The sequence below is a fragment of the Podarcis vaucheri genome (assembly GCF_965113315.1).
Source record: "Podarcis vaucheri genome assembly, chromosome: 4".
In the NCBI taxonomy this organism is placed as follows: Eukaryota; Metazoa; Chordata; class Lepidosauria; order Squamata; family Lacertidae; genus Podarcis; species Podarcis vaucheri.
The window spans coordinates 49737591-49763621 of NC_138762.1; the positions used below are offsets into that span (position 1 = coordinate 49737591).

The 26031-nt window shown below is 41.1% G+C and overlaps 1 protein-coding gene across 15 annotated transcripts in view; it reads left to right on the forward strand.

The window, feature by feature from the left end:
• LOC309531355 (uncharacterized protein) overlaps nucleotides 1–26031 on the forward strand; it is a 313524-nt gene that overhangs the window by 9974 nt on the left and 277519 nt on the right. For 9 of the 15 annotated variants that reach the window (XR_014219228.1, XR_014219230.1, XR_014219231.1 and 6 more), the window contains exon 2: nucleotides 5253–5412. The exons of 4 other annotated variants lie outside the window; for them this stretch is intronic. The gene's annotated coding sequence lies outside the window, so the exon portion shown is untranslated. Of the gene's footprint in view, nucleotides 1–666; nucleotides 770–5252; nucleotides 5413–26031 lie in introns of those variants that run through there. 2 more of the 15 variants (XR_014219237.1, XR_014219239.1) reach the window with 2 other exon arrangements.

The window sequence follows — 26031 nt, forward strand, 5'->3', positions numbered from 1 at the left end:
TATTGTATATAGTTTTCACTCAGGTCTGTAGATAGTTTTCACTCAGGTCCGCGGCAGTTATTTTAGGCGGGAACTCTGGGCTGTTGTGGTTACAATGTTGACAGCCGGCTGCCTATAAATACAGGCCGGCTGAGCTGTTCGCAGTCAGTTCTATTCCAGCTTACCTTAATAAAGAGCTACTTGAAGGAATCGCTGTGCCGGCTGCTATGTCAACCCACAACTTAATAGGCTTTGTGTCCATGCAGTACGATGGGGGTGGAGACGCTCCTTCAGGTATACTGGACTGAGGCCGTTTAGGGCTTTGTGTCCATGCAGTACGATGGGGGTGGAGACGCTCCTTCAGGTATACTGGACCGAGGCCGTTTAGGGCTTTAAAGGTCTGCATCAACACTTTGAATTGTGCTTGGAAACATACTGGGAGCCAGTGAAAATCCTTTAGGATCGGTGTTATATAGTCCCGGCAGTCGCTCCTAGTCACCAGCCTACTCTCCACAGTACATATAAAGGTGATATATTTCTGTTCTTGTGAAATCTAGATCAATGTTCCTCTAGGCCACATTTTGCTGCTAACTAGGCTGGGTGCATTGGGAGCACTTGGTATGTTACAATGAAGAGAGGCTGTGCAAGATGCCAAAGGGACCATTTCATCCCCATCCACAGCTACCCTATGTGTGGGCCAGGCTACACAGGAGTGACTGGCCAGTAAGCTGTATGACCATCCAATAAGCTTAATTGTGTTCGCTGCCCCCCTGTAACTTATGAAGCACAAGTAGAAAGGCATTTCCTTCTTTTGACTTTGCTTACAAGGTGAAATGAGCAGTTTGCAAAGTGCTGCACCTGTGAGATCCATCTACCCACCATCATAAACTTAATTCTATCCCCCCCCCCAAAAAAAAAACAGGAGAAGGGGCTTAACTTGTAAAACAGCAGAAAAGAATACACAACCAACACCTGACCCACCTTTCCTATGGGCCATTGACATCTGAACTTCAGCAGAAATATGTTCACTCTGACTCCCACAGTATCTCATGCCCATCATTTATAAAGCGATGCCTGTTCAGTAAAAGAGTGGGGGAAATCAATGGTGTGATATATACAGGAGAAGGCAAAAAGCTTTAGAAGACTGTCAATATGTTTTAAGCATTACTACATGGCAGTGGTTTGCAGTGTATTAGTTTGAGGTGCTGTCTCAGACTGCTAAGGCTTAACAGAATATTGTTCCATGTCCTTCGATGTGTGCGCATGTGGTTTTCCCCAAAGAGCTCTCTCAGACATCAGGTTTGTTTGTTCATTTATTCTTTATCATTACTGTGCTTAAATCTCTAATTGCAACCATAAATTTAAATTTTCATTATAAGATAGGTTAAATGCTTAGTCAGTATGTTGATAAAATCCTATAATACATATTGTATGTATAGCTGAAAATAGTAATATTAGTTAAATTAGTTTTGGAGGGTCTTTTTATATGAAAGAAATTGTGTCAAAATTCAGCTGTTTTTATTCAGCTACCAATTATGTCATTTGTTCAAAATGTTCTGGGTGTGTTTGTTTTCATAATTATTTACATTGGCTGCAACCAATGCCCAGTTTGCATATGGACAAATCCCCAAATCAAATTTAAGTGATGTGCATATTTGTGTAAAAAAAAAGTTATAATTGTGAATACTGTTGGCAAGAGTATATAAAGGATCAGATGCAGAGTTACAGGAGTCAAAGCATGGGTTGACCTACAGGGTTTCTTATGCCAGTTTGTAAAAAATATATATTATGATATCTAGTACAACAATCCCAAATCATCAAAAAATCAGGCTTCAGGGTGTAAATTATTTAAGGCTATTAATTATGAAGTTGCTATTAAATGTTCACATACTTGTTATTGGCTCCTTAAACATTTCTAAGTAAGTTAGGAGTTGCCCCTCTTCTGTGTCACCCCCATACAGCTGGGGGAGGTATTTAAATAACCTAAACATGTGGGAGGGGTCAATTTATGTGGTCTTTCCGGCTTGATCATTTTACTTACTTATGAATATTTTAATGTGTAAACTGATCCAGTTTACTTAGAAAACAAAACTTAGACTTTCTCACTACAGTTTTATTTTCCTGTATCTTGGAATGAGAACCACCTCAGGATGCCAGTTCCTGCAGTAGTATACAAAGTCGTCATAATTGTTAAACTTATAGACCGCTTCACAGCACAAAGCCATCAGAGCAGTGCCTCACGCCTACTTCATGAGAGGTGTCAAAGACATGGCTAGCTCCAGAATTGAGGACCCCCTCCCCCCAAATGCCATCTGTCACGTCCACCAGTGCCTGCATCCCAATTTGCCTGTGCTGGACAGCAGCAGTCCTGTAATCTTCAATGGCTGGCCCTAAAACAGGTATCATTTCAGAGTTGGAAGGTACCCTTAGGACCATCTAATGCAGGAATATGCAGTTGTCTCATATGGGGATTGAACCTGCGACCTTGGTATTATCAGCATCATGCTCTAACCAGCTGAGCTATCCAGTGGTGTTTAACATCACTATTGGTCATTTCACTGCTCAAGGTAGAAACTGGGTGGGGCTAGGTCAGGAGGCAGGCAGATAGGTGGACACAATCTGACACAGGTATCAGTACCCATGAGCCCACAACACTTACTCAAGGGTGCTGGATGCTGCCTGGCCACAAAGATAGCAAGTTGAGATTCATGGCTCCCCCCACCTCCAAGAAGAGGTGGAGGGAGGGAGTCTTATTGCAGTGGTGCTCAAATTAAGTTCACTATTCCTTTAAAAGGGATGCGGGTAGCGTTGTGGGTTAAACCACAGAGCCTAGGGCTTGCCGCTCAGAAGGTTGGCGGTTCAAATCCCCACAACGGGGTGAGCTCCCGTTGCTCGGTCCCTGCTCCTGCCAACCTAGCAGTTCGAAAGCACGTCAAAGTGCAAATAAATAATTAGGTACCGCTCCGGCGGGAAGGTAAACGGCATTTCTGTGCACTGCTCTGGTTCGCCAGAAGCGGCTTAGTCATGCTGGCCACATGACCTGGAAGCTGTACGCCGGCTTCCTCAGCCAATAAAGCGAAATGAGCGCCGCAACCCCAGAGTGGGTCACAACGGAACCTAATGGTCAGGGGTTCCTTTTACCTTTACCTTACTCCTTTAAAATCCTTTTAAAGTCTTTTAAAAAAACAATTCCCCTTGTTTATTATTGCAATTAGCATTGTAAAGTATCTTTTCCATATTTCCCATGTATTAGGAAGATATTTGTTGCCCGAAAAATGTAGGAAGTTATTTCAGTTCTGTTTTCTTTTAATATAAATTGGCTTTTAGCATGAAAATTACAGAATCATGTCACTGCATTGGGGGTTCTGGTGCAGTGTGTGGTATGCAATCATGTTAACAAATTCCTAGAGTCTTTATTCTTAGAGTGTAAAAAACTTAGGTAAATTTTACCCATTGCTCAAAGATTTTCTAATTTCACTGGTATGTTTGGAGCTTTTGAAACTCCAAAGCATTGTAAGAGCTAGGTAAGCATTAAACAGATAAGCACTAATCTAGCTTCTACAACTTAAAAGAAGGAAATGATTTACTGCAACATACTTTAATTCAAAAATATCTTTATTACATGACTCTACCCACAGTTTAATGGATATGCCCATTTTAATAACTGTTTGCAGTCTCACTGCCAATGTTTTATTGCTCTGTAATACATTTAAATATTGATTTTCTTTAGAAATGAGCACTTATGAAAGTGGAGGTGAAGTTTCATATGTCTTGTTAAATATTGACATTTTAAAGTCTCCACAAATTTGCCTTTAAGAGTGTGTGGGATTTTATCAAGTTTGATATGGAAACATTTTGCTGCATATGCAGTCTTTTCTTTGTCAGTTTATAATTTGGTGATTTTTATTATTTTGAGAAATGTTGCATTCATTGCAGCCTGAAACATGGATATAGAACCAAGCCGTTTTCTACCAACCTGTGCACTTGCACTCTAGGGAAAGAGTGGGAGACCTTTGTAACCACAAAAGCCCCATTTCTGAGGGCTGCACACAGTTGGTGGATGGGACTACTCTTGAATGGACTTATTTCATTATTCCGCATTTGCATTCTACCCTATGTAAAGGGCCTTTTATGCTAAGTAAGCTTCTTTTCATCCTTTGATGAAAGGGATTGTGACCCTGTAAAGAACAGATATCCCTTCACACCAAGTAATATCTTTTTGCCAACTGTTTGCCATGTCAGGATTTAGCTTCAATGTATTCTTCATACTGTGCCCCTAACTGTGTGTAGATACTTGTTAGAATTCCTGCTCCGTGATTGCAGTCATGGGATTGTTGTCTATCACATGACGGTATATGTTTTGACTCCACAAAGTGGGAAGTGACGGAGACAGAATGTTTGTGTTACTGTGTTCTGTGAAGTGGGACTGTTGTCCTTTGTCCTTTTTCTCTTTGCTGTCTGATGCTAGAGAGAGAGGGAGCCATGTTGCAGTGCTCCGTGTGTGTTTATATGTAAATAAAGTAGATTATCATCTTTGTGTACTAGGATATTATCTGAGGGAACATGGCGCAGTATCTTTGCTGAAGCTAAGAAGTGCTGGGTCTTGTCAATGGCTGGATGGGAAATCTCCTGATGCCTTCTTGATTTCTATGATAGGTGAAAGATGGAATAAATACATGAAAATAATAAATACATGGTCATGCAGTCTTCTTCCGGGGAAAAGACTGAATTCTTGTTATATTCTACAAGTTGATTCCTGTGTGGCTGAGTAGTATCCATACCACCTGAATCCAGTCACAAAGTAATGTCCTTCACTACCAACCGTTCTGTAAAAATCAGACGATCAGTTGTATCAAAGGCTACTGAGAGATTCAGAAGAATTATCAGGGTCATGCTCCTATTCCACATCTTCCAGACACAGGTTGCTGACCAGGGCCACTTAAGTAGGGTCTGACCCAAGACCGAGTCTGAATGCTTGATTGGTTTTGTTGCTTCCATGGATCTATTCCTAGTGACTTAAAAGGCTACTGTCTGATACCGCATGCATGGGACCTGAGTAAAATGCTGAACCTTTCAGTTTCAATGAGCTTTAACTTCATTATTGGAGTCTGGAGTAATTAGTTGAAAACTGGAATTCAATTTAATCTAAAGGATGGCTATTATAATGCTTTACCTCACCTATAGCTTTCCAAGGCTTTTAGCCTCTTGACAAGCAATCTGTCAAGGAGGAATGTTGAGTGCATTCATTTTTGACTTCCATTCTTCTCTGGCAGCAGCTCAAGTGACTCCAGTCGAACTCTGGCATTTATCACAGACAAAATTAGGTCAGCAGAGAACATAGAGGTACTGAACTGAAAGGGGAATAAATTTGTCCTAAAAAGGGAAATGGGAAGAGGCTCTCACATTGTTGTTTAAATCAGCTGCTGCTCACAGGTAAGAGTTCTCTGAGGGAATTTTCAAGTGGAATTGTAATATGTGCTCTTTAAGTGTAGTTTAAAGGGTTTTATAAAGAGAATTCAGCCGGCTATGCAACAAACTTTCTAATCTGAGGTACCTTAAAATATAGCCCGGTCACTGCGTGTACAGTATCTTGTGAATATGTGTAATTGTTGAGATAATTTAAATTATCTCTTCAGTGAAGTATTGCACTTTCTTTTTGTTTAAGTGGCAATAAGCAACTGGGGAAGGTGACAATATACTATTAAATAGGAGAGCATAAGGTTTGTTTTTCAAAGTATATGTATATCTGTCCTTTATTAAGCATTTAACTATTCTTGTCTGGTGCTTGTTGCCTATTTTCCAATTTCTGTTTGAGCAGATAATACTGATGCTTATGTTTTGTATGGAACATATTGCCTAACAAATTGGAGAAGTGGAAAGGTGGGATAGTTTCAGTTTCTGTCCAGGAGCTGGTCAGTTTATTATCTGAATTACACTGAATAAATTCTTAAGTAGTTTGAAACCAAACTACTTTTCATTTGTAACCTCATTGTGAACACCATTTAAATGTGTAGATGTTTTGCAGAAGTTGTACTTAGTTGATAGTGCCCATTTTTATAATGGAATCTGGTGCCTTTCCTACAACTCTGTCCTCATAAGTAGACTTTCATATAAACATGAGTACAACAATATGCATTAGTAGCTTTGGTATAAACTGTAGAGAGAGGGAAGTAAATATGAGACACAAATATGGGTACAACTTTTAATGGTTGTGTGTAAAACATAGATCTTCAAAGAGTGTCTACTTCACTGAGTAAATATTTCAATGTTGTTTTGCTTTAATCTTGCCATTGGCAGTTTTAAAGTTATTTATGTTGTGGGACAGGATGTGATCTGAATTGTTGGTGACACCTTTGAAGGAAAACAGGAGGCCAATCTTTAGGCATATGCATGTGTTTATGTTCAATATATTAGGGGGAAATGTAGGCCCTTCTCCTTGATCCCTAGTTTCTATGTGCTAAGAGAGTTCATGTGCGTATGTGTTAGTATACACACCTATAAATACACATGTACATACATACACTTAGGGATGGGTGAATCAGTGTGTTTCTAGTGTCAGTTTCAGATGTGTTCAAATCAGGTGTGGTTTATGTCAGCTTCTGCAGTTTTGGTACAAAATGATACAAATGTCTCCCCTAAAAATAAAAATTAAATTAAAAAATGTGCCACGCAATTCAAGAAGTGTAAGTGTGACTTAACTGGATATCACTCTAGGTCAGTTTGCTAAAAATGTGAACCAGACAAAATTCTACTCCATCCCTAACAGAGAGCCTGAGTGTATTGAATCAAGTGGCCCCATATGCAGTTTAATAGGCCAGGAACACCACCCCTTTGTTTTTTGTGTGAAATTGGCATGTGGGGAGCTTTACTGAAGCTCCAAGCTTTCTTGGATCTTTGCAGCATAATTTGGAGTGCTGTGCTGCAGCAGAATGGGAATTTTGGTAGAGCAAAATAAGTCCACCCAGTCTTGTAGGAAGGTGTATTCCTTAAACTGGATGGACTATTCTGGAAATGTAATTTTAAAATTTGGGCATTTTAAAAATACACCTGAACTCATGAAACAGGCCCTTCAAAATGTTAGAAGGGCTCATCATAATGTGAGTGACGGTTCAGTGGAATAGCTGCTTCTGTGCTCCAGAAGTGAGCTAACTGCTAATATACATCTTATTTTATAATGTTACTATTAGGAGGACAAATGTTAGTGGTACAAGGTTTGCAAGCGGCAGTCATCTCAGGCAGGAATAAGTGAGATTTATTCTTCTGAAATGAGAAATAGTTTTAAAATGATCTTTCAGTGCTATGTAAAGTTCAAAGGCTTTCATTTGAGAAATTCAGCATGCTCTCAGCTTCTTAGGAAGACAGTGAACAGTAATGAGAAGAATTCCTGGTTAACTCTAGCCAAACCTTTAACTCGAAGAGAGGAGGAACTGTAGCCTCATGGTAGACCACAAGCTTTGAATGCCGAAGATCCTGGGTTCAATCTCAAGCGTCTCCTGTTAAAACGATCAGGTAGCGGCTGATATGAAGACCTCTATTTGATATTTCAGGGAGCTACTACCTGTCAGAATAGTTAGACAATATTTGGCTTGATAATTGCTGCTTTACTCTTTCTTCCTTTCCTCTCTGCAATAACCTCCCAGTCACCTTTTGCAACCTCATGCAGCATGCACAAACCTGAGGATCTTGTCTCTGTGAAAAGCATCTGCAGGTGATAAGAGGAAAAATAGGTGGGGAAAGGGTTAATCACACATCTCCACCTGCACATGGATTCCCTTGATTTTTTTCTAGTCAAACCTGAGATGTGAGGCAAAATGTGCAGGCACTATTCAGCTCATTTGTTTTGCTACAGACTAGCCTGTTCCCGACTTTCAGTGTTTTTTTCACTCAATGTATGAAGTCATAGCAATGACTGACACTTAGGAAAGAAGATCTAGTCCATCAGAGACAGTGCAGGCCAAAGTGAAACATCCATTGCCTATAAAATGTATTGGTTCATTTTTAAGGCTTTTATACTGATCTTCTGTGGTAGATGAGTGATTGCTGCTTCAGAGAAAACAATTCATGTATCCAGGGTTTTATTGTAGCTGTGATTGGCCAAAAGGTACCCTAAAATGAAAATTAGCAGCAAAAATGGGAGTTTGTGATCTTTTTTAACTGGAGTCTTGTTTCATAGCACAAAAGGAGAGTGATTCCTCTGCCCTGAGTTTGTATAACTTTCCCTGCTATTGCCAATACTAATAAATTCCATCATCAGGCATACCTAGGAGATATTGTGAGTTTGGTTCCAGACCACCGACAATGAAACAAATATCACAATAAAGCGAGTCACACAATCTTTTTGGTTTTCCAGTGCATATAAAAGTTATGTATACACCATACTGTAGCCTATAAAGATAGTGCCCCTGGCTGCAGAGGCAGGAAGGGAAAAACCAAGTTGCAGCTCTAGTTAGCTCCACTCCTCCCTCCCTCCCTCCCCCCTCTCTCTCTGCCTTCCTTCCCCTGGAAGCGGCTGGGTTGCCTGCAGCGGTACTCATGTCCTCATAAGGAGCAATATCTGTGAAGCACAATAAACTGAAGCACAAAAAATGAGTATGCCTCTATTATATCTGCATCACAGGGAGGAGGGCTGTGCATGGGTCACACCACTCCTCCAAAGTAACCCAGTATTGTCATACCCATTTTACTACAGGGAGCAGGGAGCAGGGAGCTAGAGTATGGCAGGTTGTCCAGTGCTGTTTATCCTGGGTCCCCCCCACCCTGGGTTTTGGATCGGGAGATGCAGTGTATGGATGTAAAGCTGATTGTAGTAGTACTACATGATGGAGGAAGCCAGGGAAAGAACTGAAGGGCATAATTAGGACAGCAGGTCTATCTGTGGTTGAAGAACCAGACTATCCATTGAAAAATAAGGGAGGTGGAAACTTATAATACTAGCTATTCTGAGGCCTGATCTACCCAGGCCTCATTGTCAATCTGTCACAAATACCAGATCAGCACCAAATGGTACAACAGTTCTCTGTTGTTTAGTCGTTTAGTCGTGTCCGACTCTTCATGACCCCATGGACCAGAGCATGCTTCGAGAACACTGTCCAACCATCTCGTCTTCTGTCGTCACCTTCTCTTTGTGCCCTCCATCTTTCCCAACATCAGGGTCTTTTCCAGGGAGTCTTCTCTTCTCATGAGGTGGCCAAAGAACTGGAGCCTCAGCTTCACGATCTGTCCTTCCAGTGAGCACTCAGGGCTGATTTCCTTAAGAATGGATAGGTTTGGTCTTCTTGCAGTCCATGGGACTCTCAAGAGTTTCCTCCAGCACCATAATTCAAAAGCATCAATTCTTCAGCGATCAGCCTTCTTTATGGTCCATCTCTCATGCTAGTTACGTATATTTGTTGACATAATTCAAATATTTATTTGGCTCTCTGTCTCCCAGGAAAAATTCCTGTGGGTCCCATGCCTGTATCTTGTCCTGTGCTAATTGTCCCTTCACCCATCTTTCAGTGGAGGAGCAGAAGCTTTCAAAATTTGCATATGCTGCTAAAAGTGTAGATTGTCCTAAAAGTTTATGTTAAATTTATGAGAACTGAATAGTTTAAAATTTGGTGAGATTTAGCTCTATGTATACAGTTTCTTATATATTTGAGGAATGTGCACAGACTGGTGGTACAACATGATGTCAACAGCTCCATCCCAACATGTGCTCAGTTGTCCATCAGAGAACTCTTTACAAATGTTCTGAAGAAAACACACAGGCAGAGAGTGGAGCCTGCCACCTCTATGTCATCCCCATTACCTTTTCCCCCTTTTTTGGGGGGGGGAATATGCCCAATGCATTTTGGCATGCTTGCCTTTATCAAGGGCTTATATTAAAAAATACATTAATGCAACACTTGATCAAGAAACCTCTGCTACAAAAGAACTCATTTAATGTGTGCATAATATGTGTATAGGGCTTTTGCACTCACCTTTCTACTCAATGGCCTGAATCAATTTTGATGGGCTTAAGCATGGCTCACTCTGTGTTAGATTTAGGCATTGATAATTATTGATATTAACATTAGCTCTGGAATTTTAGCAGGTGTGGATTATATTGAGTTTTAGATTATATTATGTTTTATATATTCTGTAAGCCACCCAGAGTGGATGGGGAAATCCAGCCAGATGGGTGGGGTATAGAAAATGAAATTATTATTATTATTATTATTATTATTATTATTATTATTATTATTATTTTATTACTACTACTACTACTACTACTACTCTACAGTGTGAATTGTATTATTATAAATTATTTTTTGTTTCAATTGTGTCAACTGTTTAGGGAGGCTTTTTGATCCATCCTAGCTGGCTGTAACTATGATTTATGTAATATGAGTTTTCCTATGGTTTATGGCTCACAGTTTGTCCATGAGAGTTAAACCAGGATCCCAGGTTTGGAAGGCATGGTAAGCAGCACACAGAACTGGAGGGAGAGCAAAATTGTTGTTATCTCCTTTCCTGGAGCTTGTACAGTTGTGCTACCTCATATTTTGGCTTGGTGTGGTGTGCAAAGCAAGCAACTGAAAACAGAGAATAATAAATAGCATGTCTTTAAGAAAAACATTCATCTTTCTGCCCCAAAGTCATTAAACATGACAGTTATCATGGATCTGTTCATCAAAGTAATTCTAAAGGCCTCTTCACATATATGCTTTCCTTTGTAAGAGTAGACAGTGGGGTAGGGAGGAAAAGTCTCATATGCACCCTCGTGTGTGAAAATTCTGCACATGTGTTGATTGTGTGTACTCTGAGCTGGAGGAGGTCCCAAACCAGTTTATGTGGGGTAAAGCTGATCTGTGCAATAATCACTAATGATGATGTACAAATGTGGGGGTATTTTCCTTTATTTTACCTTTGCAGGAAAAGTATCATCATGAGTGAAGTGGTCCTAACTTGTGCAGTGTTTATCAGTGACAAGCCATTATTGTTCATCAGCTTGCTGTCTTTTATTATTTTGTGCCTCCCCCTCAAGAATAATTGAACAATGTCAGTCTGTGGCCTCTTCTTGAACTCTCTAAAATGGTGGCACTTCTTTGAACTCCCTGCTTTCAGTTGCTCTGACCTTGTTGCTCGTTTATAACTCATGTGCCATTTATCACTCCCAGACTTACAAATATTGTTGGGTGGGGGGAAGAGACCTGAGTGCAATCATTCATACTATAGCCTCTTTGTATTTGAGCTTCATGGCTTCCATATCATGTAACCGATAGGGAGAGATTAGTTAGAAAGCTGTAATTCTTCTGAGGGATTGTGATGATACTGTACCATAAACTGTGAAACGATGCTCAAGAGGTTTGAGATCATCAAAGCCATGAGATTATATTACAGCGTCAACAATCCGTCTCTGTCAATATCCATTTTATAATAGTTTTCCTGCAACCTAGGTGTGAAATATTGGTCATTCTATAGGCTATGAAACTCCCAGTTGTATCAAACCTTTCATTGCTATGCTTGTCACCTAGGCTATGACGGAAACCAGGTGTGACATAAATGTGGATGGATGTGTGCTCAGTAATGTTGTATGGAAATCTTCTGTTCTTTCAACACATCCAAGCACATTGTCATAGGCTGCTTGTGGAATGGCACTATTTAAAACATGAACTCTAGCTCAGGCATACCTGACAATAATGTACAAGAGCCAGTCTAATAAGGGAATATACAGCATTTCCTAGAGTTTTAATATCTGAGGCACAAGGTGGTGTTTTTCTTTCTAGATTTTCAGGAGGCACACTTCACTTAGGTTCAAAAAAATTTGTATCAATATAGTCAGGCATCACTCAGAACAATGGACAGATGCCTTCCTTGCAAACAGTGTAAAAATATTGCCTCCTGTGTTCCACCCACTCTTTCCCCTTCTCAGCTCAACATCATGTGTGGTGTTATGCTTTCCAGGCAATGGCGGTGCTTCTTGGATTCCCCTGTAGTTCTCAACTGTATTGTGGGCTACATCACGAAATCCAAGTGTATTCTTATTTAATCATTCAAATGATATCATCATCCATATATTGGTAGAGATGCAAGGAGAACAGAAAAGGTTACTTTTGGAACTTCTTAGTGCTCAATATGACTTCACTCCGGGTTTATCCACACTTATGGTTTCCCCGCTTTTTCCATTCACAGGTCTGCACTTTAAATGTAAAGGTAAAAGGACCCCTGACTATTAGGTCTAGTCGTGACCGACTCTGGGGTTGCGGCGCCCATCTCACTTTATTGGCCAAGGGAGCCAGCGTACAGCTTCCGGCTCATGTGGCAAGCATGACTAAGCCGCTTCTGGCGAACCAGAGCAGCGCACAGAAATGCCGTTTACCTTCCTGCTGGAGTGGTACCTATTTATCTACTTTCACTCTGACGTGCTTTCGAACTGCTAGGTTGGCAGCAGCAGGGACCGAGCAACGGGAGCTCACCCCGTTGTGGAGATTCGAACCGCCGACCTTCTGATCAGCAAGTCCTAGGCTCTGTGGTTTAACCCACAGTGCCACCCGCGTCCCTATCTGCACTTTAAAGCTCTGTGCAATTCGGGTTTTCCAGAGATTGTCGTTTGCTCCAATTCAGCTTTAAAGTGTGGGTTATCATGGGAAAAGCTCAAAAGTAGAAAAAACAAAACAAAAGGGGAGCCAGTCCTGTGGTATTTGGAAGTGGGGCGTCCCACTCATTCTGTAAGGTGATTTTCAGATATTCCTTGTAACTCCTACAGTGTCAAGAGAAATAGCATCTGTGATCTTTTCTCCTGTGCCACTTGTAAGAGCAACTTGTGAAGGAGAGCTTCTAAGAAGCTTCTTCCAACCACACATGGCTTTTACTTCTCTTCAGCCCTGCTGTTGAAGCTGCCTATACAGTAACTTCATTCCCTATCACTCTTTCTGGGGAAAGCTAGCAGAAGGAATATACACACAAGCAAAAGAAGAGGCTGTGGCTTGGTGGCATAGCCCATCACTCTCTGCATGTAGAAGGCCCCAGGTTCAAACCTTGGCATCTCCAGGTACGATTGTCTTGAAAACCTGGAGAGTCATTACCAGTCAGCATAGGCAATACTGCTGACCAAGCTAGGTGGATGAATGGTCCAACCTAGTGTAACACAGCTTTCTATGTTCTTAAGACTGGGGGCAGTAAATTATCAGTCTTGAAATAAGAAGTTGCATCTCTGGTCATTTGGTTAGATCACTGCTCATTTTTTGTTAGTCAAGAGCAAAGAGCAGAAGTGGCATATTCTGAAGTTGTCATTTCTGTTTGTTTTGCTACAAAGCTTATTTTTCTTCCTATACGGCATACGGTAGGCAAACTAAGGCTCAGGGGCAGGATCTGGCCCAATCGCCTTCTAAATCTGGCCCGCAGGTGGTCCGGGAATCAGTGTGTTTTTACATGAGTAGAATGTGTCCTTTTATTTAAAATGTATCTCTGGGTTATTTGTGGGGCCTGCTTGGTGTTTTTACATGAGTAGAATGTGTGCTTTTATTTAAAATGCTTCTCTGGGTTATTTGTGGGGCATAGGAATTCGTTCACTTTCCCCCTTCAAAATATAGTCTGGCCCCCCAAAAGGTCTGAGGGACAGTGGACTGGCCCCCTGCTGAAAAAAATTGCTGACCCCTGCTATACAGTATAGATTATCGCTTTTTGAATAATTTAATTCCTTCTCATCAGTTCCTAACATCTGGGGCCCTTTTGAGGAAATGAACATGATATTTAATTACAGCTGATATGGCACAGAGTTGTCATGCTGTTTACAGACAGAGCAAGAGGTGGGGGAGAGTGCCTGAAATGAAATGTCTCCAGTGACAGCATTGTCTCATGCAGTCCAATACCTTTTAATTTAGCATCACACATTGCTAGGTTGGAGAAAGTAGACAGTAGCATTCAGTTGTATTACTGGCACTTCAAATTCAGCAGCAGAAACTTCCACTGTGCGCAGAGCTAAGACCCAAAGTCAGGGCAAGTTTAAATAATGAAAGGCAAGGGCATACAACACAATAATGAGCAGGTCTTGAGCTCCATGACCAGTGAAGTAGTGTAAATGTTTCTGCAGCATGGTTGGTTAAAAGTAGAGCCCAGTAAGCAAGGGTTTCCAACCCCATTTCTATTTGATTGGCAGTCTGCATAAAGCTACACTCACCTACATAGAATTCGCCTGATGCTGCAATCATGTATGTAAAATCCAAGTAGATTGTGGTCTTTTTGTACACATAAAGATGATCTATAAACATACACACTTACGCTTTATTTGACCTGTAAGAATTTTAACATAGTTTTAAAACCAAGTCTTATAGTACTGTTTAAGGTCCACCATTTTTCAGCTTGTCATTTTGGATACTAATTTTTAAGACTGCTCCTCGATATCAATAAATTCACTGCTTTTTGCAGATTCTTTACTTTTTTTGCAAGTCCACATACTGGCCAGCAGAGGGCAGAGCAGTATCGGAGCATGAACAAAATTATGGCAAGTAGATGGGAAAACCTTCAACGTTTTCCATTAGAGCTGCATGCAAAACATCTGAGCCTTTTCTTAAAAACACAGCCAAACCATTGTATAATTCTTGTCCCTGTCAGGTTTTATCAGCTGCTTTGTAAAGTCCGATGACAGAGCTGTCAGGTTTCTTACTTGAGAATTTGTGTGATGTCTGCAAATAAGGGGAAAGGGTGACCCTGAAGAAAATAGCAGTGGCCTGGATTGGTATGTCTCTTGTATAGTTCAATATGTCACAGCTGCATACTTGCATCTCTACATTTCACAAAGCTATTTGGTTTTTGAACACTTACATTTTCACTTGCAGAGGAATTACTGATGTTACAGAGGTGAGAGGAATGTTGGAGAGCTATGGATGTGGTGTATATATCGGTGGCCCCTTGCACTTGAAAAGGCAGGCACAGTAAAGCTAAACACCTTTCAGAGCCATTGATTCCAGTATTAAGAGTTCCTTAAATGCCTCTCTCCTGCTTTCTAAAAATGTAATTTATAGCCCAGTCCATGTTATTTGCCATTGACCTAGCCTTGGCCATGCTATTCCAAACCGTAATTCCGCTGTACTTTCTGGTTTTTGTACATTAATTTGTATATTGCGTATGAAAGGCAGTGCAGAAATATTTGAATCAATACATGTTTTCTCAGAATTGGGCCCTACTGAGTTCAGTAGGGTCTATTTCTTAGCAAGAGTGGTTAGGATTTCAGCTTAAACTCTGGGCTACTCTGTTAATGGAACTGAAAATACAATCACATGACACCTCTGCTGTTGGTTATAAGGACAGTCATTACCAGGGTTTCACAGGTGGCACCTGCAACAAAATGTATGGAATGCCCCTGTTCTAGATCCAGGTCGTGCCCTTGTTCAGGAAATTCCATATCATGCCTCCCCTCCCCCCGTGATATTTTGTCCTCTCCCCCCCCCACAAAAAACCCAACAATAACAAAACTTCTCAGCATTCTCTGCCCATTGAGCATGCTCAGTCTCAATTTGGTGTCTTTTAAAAAAAAATTCCCATAGGCTTTTGTTAATGTACTTCTGCAAACCTTGGTGTTCCTCCAAGCCTCCTGATGGTCCTTCCTAGTGGGTGGGTGGTGCTGGTTTGGCAACAGAAGAATTCATGCTAAGAAAATGAGTTCACTCTTGATTTGTGGCAGGGGTGGGGAACTGGTGGTCCTCCAGATGTTTTCAGACTCCAGGCCCCTCAGTATGGATTTATAGCACTGTACACAGAATGAAAGGGGCAAAAGTGTTAAATGTATGGGAGCACTGCTGCAAAGAACAATGGAAACACTATATTGATTCATAATCTAATCTGCCTCCAAATGCCTGAAGTTTATATTACAGTAATTTTTATGTTAAAGGGTTAAGTGCAAGGGACAACTAGAGGAGATATCAAGAAATTTGTGACTGGGTCTCTTTTGTATGTCATTTTTTAATATTTAAAGCCACATGGTGTGGAGGGGGTTGGATCAGGACCACAGAGGTGCCATTTTCCCCATGAGGCACTGCATTCATCCTTAGTGCTCTTTCTATCCTACCCATAGCTGCATTTGCCATTTTAAAAAAGTGGCACTCCTGATATAATCTAGATTGGACCTGCAACTATTTCTAGTTTGAATTTCTGGGCGGCGGGGGGGGGGGGAGCATGGACATTGAAAGTGGTATGAGACTGCTTTAATTGTGTGCTGCAGGTGAGGCCTTGACTTAATTTTAACATGGACAAGTGACTTTCATGTAACAGTAAAACCTGAGTAGAGGAGATAGGAAGTTCATGCGCAAGATTGAGATCCAGAGAAAGAGAGGGTGCAATGGTGTAGTCCAGCACTGATTCCTATGTGATGGTTAAGTATTCATTGTGAACCAGGTCTCAGTACTTAGAGAGACACCTTCTTTTTGCATTTGTTTGCACAGGTTTCAGTGTGAATGACTTTGTTAGCTTGTTGCACAGCTAATTTATTGATTTTAAATTTTGTTCGTTATTGACTATGCTAAGTTTCTGCTAATGCCAGTTTATCTCCACTGTGTATCATTAATACATTACATAAATTAGAAATTTTATTTCCAGCAATTATATAATTAAAATTTAGTTTAAATGAGGCAGATTAGCAGTAATTACACATTTTATATTCGTGAGAAATACAATTAACTTGCTCATTATCTAACACAAAAGTTAAATATTTTAGTTTTGCGCTTTAATAAGTGGATGGGTACTCTTCATTGTAACTAATGTGTGAGGAATTTTGTGTGGCTATAGATTTGTCAGTCAATAAATACATAAGCTAATATTCAAACGTCACTGAAAATATTTGTTGTTTGGCCAGTAAATGCGTAGGGCTGCAATCAAACAGTGTAATGTGAGTAGCTTGACCCTGCAACAGTTTTATGTTCTGCTATATTAATTAGCTAACAATTTATAACAAAATATCAGCTTGTGAATGTTGCAAAATAAATACTGCAAGTGATTAGACTATGAGAAATCTATTATGCATTTTCAGCTGTCATCTTTTCAGAGACTACTTTAACAACCTGTTAGATATTACTGCTCTGCTTACTAAATGGTTTAATGATATGACCTAAGAAGTGCCATCAGAAAAACTAATTTCAGTAGGAAGAATGGTCCAAGGCATTCCTTACTATCTTCTTTTGGCTACTTTGGAAAGTAGCTTAAGGAGGCCAGGATTTTAAAAAAATGTCTGCATTTCAGTTCTGACCATAAAATATTGGAGATGATGGGGTTACATTGCATCCCATACAAAACATATTGACTATTTTACTGTAAAACTTTTAAATTAATCACATACATAAAGGCTTCTGCTTTGTGAACAGATCAGCCCTAATTGGTCATAGATAACCTCTCTGTGAAATACTGGTAAATACATACTGATGTTGCTATGTGCTCCCATTATTACCACTTGCAGGAAATCCAGAATGACCTGGCTATTGAGAAATTGGGTCTGATTTGCTTGCACAAAGCTTGTGTGGAGGTTATACGATGCCCACTCTTTATTTAGCATTCTTTCTGATTCGATTGTAGGGTGGTTATGATCTTTATTCAAGGAACTGTTGCAACAGGACTTCCAACTACCACATGGAAGAAGCAGAAAGGAGCCCAGAACAAAGGATAGCTCCTTTTTTATATATGTTTCCCTTTTTACCCACAACACTCTTAGTGAAGCATAATACATACATCATATATACATCACAGCTATGTCATAATCTGGGAGGAGTCTTCTGGAAGAAACTTGAGCATCAGGTTTGTCCCCATCCCTCCCTTGACCTTCACCTCACACCCATTAAGTAAAACAAAAGGTGAGTATGTACATGTTCCTTTTCTCCTGGTCCAGTTAATCACACCCCTTTGTCTTGATCAAGATCCTAAACAATTGAGGTTGGGTTTACTATTGTCTCTGGAATGGCTACCTGTCTGGCACTCAGGGCCAGAATGCTAGCAATTATCTCCCATGCAAGAGGCTGCTGAGTACGTGGTCCTAGGCATCAGGGATTATGGCTGCCCCTGTCCACGTCCCAGGCTCCCTCCTTGGTAACCATTTCCTTCCTGATCAGAACAAAGTTGGAATGGCGCAAATCTGATACTGGGGTGATTTCATATGACTTTCTAAAGTTTTCCGATTGAGCCAGTACATAGATGCATTTGGTAATGTGCAACGGAGGTCCTTCAAAAAGAGATAGGAAAAAACTGTGTGATGGAGTGTTTTGTGGGGACATTTGCAGGAGTGATTGTGTTGGTTTTGGTAGTTGGGAGGGGTGTATGGTATCCGCTGGAGGGGCAACCCCCCAACCTTTCCATAAATTCTGGTAACGGTGGCAAAGGTCACCCTTTGAATCCTGACTAGCTGAATATCAGCAGGTTGTGTTACAGTCAGGCCAATCCCCACATACATTTAAAATGTTAACCTAACCCGTCTTTAGATATTGCCACCCACACTTAAGGCTTATCAAGTTGACAAGGAGCAGGGTCATGTTATTTTGACTCTACCCATGATACTGCTCATACCTTCCCACCCACCTCTAGTTATCCACATTTTGAGTGCAACTCTGTAAGGTCAAAATATGCGTACTGTTGGGAACTCTGTGCTAGTGTTGCATTCAATACATGGTAAGGGTAAGTGATATGGAGAACAGAGCCCTGCATATTAGCTATATGTGTGGAGGGAACATCCAAAGAGAGCTGTATTCTGAGCAATTGGTGGGAGTTTCAACAACAATTAATAGGTTAATGTTAAATAACTTTTGAGGACACCTCTATGAAGCAGCTGGTTCTGAGGGCTTGGCCTCCGCACAGACAGCTGTTTTCTAGGCACACGCTCAGATGTTCTTCACTGTTCGCTGCTTTCATCTAGGGTAACTAAATGCTGACAATGTAAGATGAGTTGATAATTTCAATCTGAAGAAGAATTGTTGAGAGAAAAGGTCAGTTTAGTAATACAGCCAAGCATTATGAGTTGGACAAATGTATATACTGAACCGATATGCATTTTGATTCCATCATGCTATTAAAGATGCAGTAAAATTGAAGCACCAGTGGGAATTCTGGTGAGACTAACTTTGATTTGGTTTCATTTGAATATGTAACAAATGATAGCTGGAATAAAAAGGAAATGGAACTTTGGAAGCTTTGCGGCTATTTCTCCTGGCTGAGATGGAGGAGGGTATTTTTTTAAAAAAAAGAGTTTAAGATGCTTTGGCATATGTTTAGGAAATACATTCAAGGCTGTCTGCAGTTTTCACATGTAGCTTTACATAATTATGTTTTAAATTATGCAATAGGTTGGATGAGGTAATGACTGGATTATAGCCAATAAACTGAAGCTCAGTCCAGACAAGATAGATGGATTGTTAGCTGGTGGGTTTTCTGCCTAGCTAAGTTGTTTGTTCAGCCTCTTCTAAAGGAGATTGCTCCCCTAAAGGTTCATGCTTGTAGTCAGGAGGGTGCTCACTGACCCACTTTTGTCACTGGAGACCCAAGTGGCCTCCATTACCTTGAACACCTTTTGCCAGTTTTTGCTGGGATGTCATTTCCCCTGGACAGGCATAGTCCTGCTTCAGTTACTCATGCCCTGGTAGCCTTCTGTTTGAGCTACGACAAAAGGTCCTACATGGTGCTGCCTTTGAAAAGTGTCTGAAAACTTCAGCTAGCTCAAAATAAGACTGTGGGACTGGGTGATGCGAGGACATCACACCAGTGTGTCACCAACTTCACTGACTCCCAGTAAGAGTCCGGGTCCAATTCAAGGTGCTGGTTTTGGCCCTAATGGTTCTTCATGCCTTGGGACCAGGGTACCTTTAGGACCACTTCTTTCCAAAACCAACTATGTAGTCTTTGATATCCTGGGAAGTCATTCTAAGAGTGTCCCAACCAAGTGAAGTGTTGTGGGTGGCTAAGGGAGAAAGGACCTTTTCAATGGTAGCACCTCATCTGTGGAATATCAGCTCCAGATAGGCTCACTTGGCCTGTCATTTCACCACCCTTCAGGTTTTTTCAATTGTTTCAATCTGTTTTAGTTTTCAGCTGTTTTTACTCTCTGCCATAGTTTTTAGGCTGTTTTCCACCCTTTTTTTCTTACTTCTTCCCAACACCAGTCAACGATGAGTACAAATATTGTATTTGCTGCTTCCTCCCTTCCCAGCTCCAGCTAGAGCTTGGTGCATGAGTGTCCATTGCCTGCCAGCGGCACATTCCCACCCCCAGGATTTATTTGCGCACATGTGTCTCTCTGTGTGGGAATTGTACAGTGGGCAGTGGGACAGAGCTTAGCATTTCAGTACCTGGTTACCCAAGATACATTTTAATTCCTGGCTTGATCAATCAACTAAGCATTTAAATAATAACAGGCAAATATAAAAATCAATGTTGTATTTTTAAATAAATGTCACAATTATTAGCTGCATTGTGGATCCATTATGGGTGGAAAACAGGGTATGTTTAAATAAGACCCTTTGAACTGTTCAGTTATTGACTGGCTATTGTGGGCAACACAGTGGATATATATCAAGCATGACGGCAACACTGCACACTAAATCTGTAGCTTTTCGCAGTGTTTGCATTAACAGGGCTATGACTGTTCTATACACAGTTTAGCACGGTGGTAGAAAGTGTTGGTATACAAACCTTGTGTGGCTTCAGTCAGTAGAAGGCTGGGTTGAAACTTGCAGATACAGTGAGGAGAAATACACATTGGGGTTTCCCAGTGAGCACCTAAGCTCTGCCCCTTCCTCCTGCTTGCTCTTCTGTCTTCCCTCTTCTGCTGCACGAGGCAGCCATGAAAACCTCCTCTCATTATGTTAACTGAGAATCCAAAGCCATGCTTGTGAATTTGAAGTAACTGTAAGTAAAGGAACATTTTCTCTCTCTTTACCAGTGGGACTCCTGTGTATTTAACGTTACCCCTTTTTTAAAGCAATGCTAGGGATATCTGTATGAGACAGATGATGGGTGGTAGGTTAAACTCCAGCTTCCAAGTTATTTTTACTCTGCTAAATATATATTAACTGCAAGCCAGCCAATATTATTTTTAAAAGCTTATTAGAAAGAAGCTCTCCCAGCTGGCTCTAGCTACTGATACAGTGAAGGTATTCAGACTCTTAGGCTGCAATTCTAAGCCCATTTACCCAGGAATAAGCCCCATTGAATCCATTAGGGCTAACTTCTAAGTACACATAGTTAGGAGTGCACTGTAGCTTAGCATAAGGCTGAATCAGGTTCCATATGGTGTCATCAGTGACCAACAATATGCAGTGAATAGTTTAAAGCCAAATTCAGACACTGCAGGCCTCCATTATGTTCTCAGGCTCAGCTGGTTTAAGTTACTTCTGCTTATGTAAGAGAAAAACCATTCCAGCTATTAAAACTGTTTGTGGTGTTTATTAGAAATATAATCTTAATACTGCCACAAAATAACATCTGATTGTATTTCAAGCAATGCGGGATTTTCTGTTTCAGTTCTGAAGCCAATGCTGGCTTTAATGCATCTTTCTTCGCGATGCACATTCTCTGTTTAGTGCTAATGCATATTAAGGAGAGGTGGAAAACGTGGGCACTTGCAATGCATTCCACACTTGAGAGGATCCCAGAAAGCACCCTCATGGGATGTCCAGTATTTCTTCTGGCAACATAAATTTTGGCAGAAAGTACTGAAGAAGTGATTTGAAAAAATGTGCCATTTCTCTAGTCTTGTTCATGTCTTCCTTCAATCAACTGCTCTCCCATTAAAGTAGGTCAAGTGAAACCTCACCCCCTTTGTTTCAGAATCATAGAACTGTAAGAGTTGGGAGGTATCCCGAGGGTCATCTAGTCCAACCTCCTGCAACACAGGAATCTCCACTAAAGCATCTATGACAGATGGCCATCCAACCTCTGCTTTAAAACATCCAGTGCAAGAGAGCCCACCACCTCATTCCACTGTTGAACAGCTGGTGTTTAGTCAGAATCTCCTTTCTTGTAACCTGAATCCATTGGTTCAGGTCCTACATGCACCATGAGACAGCGTTCCAGACATCCCCCTCAAACTCTCCGCTAAATGCTCTTGCAAATGCCCCTGCTTACGAGTCCAGTACACGAGCTCCCATAAGCTGCAATCATCTAAGTAGAACTGCTGCTGGCTGCTAACTCCTCCCCAATTCTCTTTTAAAATAATACATTTTGCTATGAGTTTGCTGTTTATATGACCTTAGAAAATCACACCGCCACCACATCAGATTCACTGGGAGAAAGCCTTTGACCAGTGATGGCAGAGATTTTTTAAAAAAAGTTTTTTGCCTGATGTTCCAGCTGCCACTTATAACTGCAGTGTAAGGTAGATCTTCTCTGCTGCAGAAACCTTGGCCTCTGGATATGTTGTATTTATATAGGAATGTTTCATAATTACTAAATTGCTTGTTACTAATATGGTAGCATATTGAACAACTGAACTTGAACAACTGGCAAGTTTGGCCTTGGAGATCAAAACGAAGCAGGGCAAAGGCTAATAGAGTTCTGCCAAGAGAACAAGCTGGTCATCACAAACACGCTTTTCCAACAACACAAGAGACGACTCTACACATGGACATCCCCAGATGGGCAACATCGAAATCAGATTGATTATATTCTCTGCAGCCAAAGATGGAGAAGCTCTATACAGTCTGCAAAAACAAGACCTGGAGCTGACTGTGGCTCAGATCATCAGCTTCTTATAGCAAAATTCAAGCTTAAACTGAAGAAAGTAGGAAAAACCACTGGACAGGTAAGATACAATCTAAACCAAATCCCTTATGAATACACAGTGGAAGTGAGGAACAGGTTTAAGGATTTAGATTTGCTGGACAGAGTGCCTGAAGAACTATGGGTGGAGGCTCGCAACATTATACAGGAGGCAGCAACTAAAACCATCCCAATGAAAAAGAAATGCAAGAAAGCAAAATGGCTGTCCAACGAGGCCTTACAAATAGCGAGGGAGAGAAGGCAAGCAAAATGTGAGGGAGATAATGAAAGATACAAGAAATTGAATGCAGATTTCCAAAGAATAGCAAGGAGAGACAAGAAGGCCTTCTTAAACGAGCAATGCAAAGAAATAGAGGAAAGTAACAGAATGGGAAGAACCAGAGATCTGTTCAAGAAAATCGGAAATATGAAAGGAACATTTCGCACAAAGATTACCATAATAAAGGACAAAAGTGGTAAAGACCTAACTGAAGCAGAAGACATCAAGAAGAGGTGGCAAGAATACACAGAGGAATTATACCAGAAAGATATGGATGTCTCGTACACCCCAGGTAGTGTGGTTGCTGACCTTGAGCCAGACATCCTGGAGAGTGAAGTCAAATGGGCCTTAGAAAGCACTGCAAATAACAAGGCCAGTGGAAGTGATGGTATTCCAGCTGAACTGTTTAAAATTTTAAAAGATGATGCTGTTAAGGTGCTACACTCAATATGCCAGCAAGTTTGGAAAACTCAGCAGTGGCCAGAGGATTGGAGAACCTTCAGTCTACATCCCAATCCCAAAGAAAGGCAGTGCCAAAGAATGCTCCAACTACCGCACAATTGCACTCATTTCACACGCTAGCAAGGTTATGCTTAAAATTCTACAAGGAAGGCTCAAGCAGTATGTGGACCGAGAACTCCCGGAAGTGCAAGCTGGATTTAGAAGAGGCAGAGGAACCAGAGACCAAATTGCAAACATGTGCTGGATTATTGTGAAAGCTAGAGAGTTCCAGAAAGACATCTACTTCTGCTTCATTGACTATGCAAAAGCCTTTGACTGTGTTGACCACAGCAAACTATGGCAAGTTCTTAAAGAAATGGGAGAGCCTGATCACCTCATCTGTCTCCTGAGAAATCTCTATGTGGGACAAGAAGCTACAGTTAGAACTGGATATGGAACAACTGATTGGTTCCAAATTGGGAAAGGAGTACGGCAAGGCTGTATATTGTCTCCCTGCTTATTTAACTTATATGCAGAATTCATCATGCGAAAGGCTGGGCTGGATGAATCCCAAGCCGGAATTAAGATTGCCGGAAGAAATATCAACAACCTCAGATATGCAGAGGACACAACCTTGATGGCAGAAAGTGAAGAGGAATTAAAGAACCTTTTAATGAGGGTGAAAGAGGAGAGCGCAAAATATGGTCTGAAGCTCAACATCAAAAAAACAAAGATCATGGCCACTGGGCCCATCACCTCCTGGCAAATAGAAGGGGAAGAAATGGAGGCAGTGAGAGATTTTACTTTCTTGGGCTCCATGATCAGTGCAGATGGTGACAGCAGTCACGAAATTAAAAGACGCCTGCTCCTTGGGAGAAAGGCGATGGCAAACCTAGACAACATCTTAAAAAGCAGAGACATCACCTTGCCAACAAAGGTCCGTATAGTAAAAGCCATGGTTTTCCCAGTAGTGATGTATGGAAGTGAGAGCTGGACCATAAAGAAGGCTGATCGCCGAAGAATTGATGCTTTTGAATTATGGTGCTGGAGGAGACTCTTGAGAGTCCCATGGACTGCAAGAAGATCAAACCTCTCCATTCTGAAGGAAATCAGCCCTGAGCGCTCACTAGAAGGACAGATCGTGAAGCTGAGGCTCCAATACTTTGGCCACCTCATGAGAAGAGAAGACTCCCTGGAAAAGACCCTGATGTTGGGAAAGATGGAGGGCACAAGGAGAAGGGGACGACAGAGGACGAGATGGTTGGATGGTGTTCTTGAAGCTACCAGCATGAGTTTGATCAAACTGCGGGAGGCAGTGGAGGACAGAAGTGCCTGGCGTGCTCTGGTCCATGGGGTCACGAAGAGTCGGACATGACTAAACGACTAAACAACAACAACAATATGGTAGCATTTGGAAAGCATAATGAGCCTATCATGCAATAATATTTTTAGGATTTTCTTTGCATTCATGCAAACTACTAATGTTCTTTATTTGACATTTATTCTAACAAATATAAATGCTACAATTGAGTTTTATTCGGAAGCCTTTCAAGCACCCTCTTGCATAATGACTATAAGGCCAAACGTTGTGCTCATTTTCCAGAAACAAGCAAACTAAAATGCTGGTCTTCATTTAACAACTACATTTAAGAACCATCAAAACAATTGCTTGAGTAACTTGTTTGCTCAGAAATGCTGCGACATTCTGTTATTTCCATTTAAACAAATGCAGTTGATTAAGGCTGGTCAATGTGTGATAGAATAGATGTAAAGTAATTGTATCTAATTTTCAAATAGACTAGAGCATAGGTGAATAGTCTACAGAATGGATGCCACAGGTTGAACAGGAACGCTTAGGACCTGGCAATGGCATTGAATAGGAGTGCCATACCTGCTTGTCTCTTTAGTGTTGTTAAGGTTTCCCTGCAAACACAACAGTTCATATCACAGTGGTGCCCCGCAAGACGAATGCCTCGCAAGACGAAAAACTCGCTAGACAAAAGGGTTTTGCGGTTTTTGAGCTGCTTCGCAAGATGAATTTCCCTATGGGCTTGCTTGGCAAGACGAAAACGTCTTGCAAGATTGTTTCCTTTTTCTTAACACTGTTAATACAGTTGCGACTTGACTTCGAGGAGCAACTCATAGAACGCGGTGTGGTAGCCTTTTTTGAGGGTTTTGGTGATTTTGGAAGCTTTTCCAAAACTTTTCCGACACCGTGCTTCGCAAGGCGAAAAATTCGCTAGACGAAATAACTCACAGAACGAATAAATTTCGTCTTGCGAGGCACCATTGTATTCCTTCTTCTCTAGACCCTCCTCGTCTCCTCTTTATAGCACTCCTTCCTGGGTTTTCCTCTGAATTCCATCTGTTAACCCTTTTCCACCACAACTTTCTGTATTGCCATCTGATCACCATCCCTTTTCATGCTGCACCTCCTAGTGATCTCTCTTTGCACCACTTCAGGTTAGAAGGTCAGCATTGCCACATGGTTAACTGAAAAATTATCAGTGTTTTTCGCCCCTCACGTCTCTTTGCATTTATATCTCTGATTATCTGTTTTTTCTCTCTCCACTTTCTCTGTTGCCTCTGTTTCCTCATCCCATGCATTTCTGCACCTCCAGGTTTTCCTTCAGTTTCTTTTT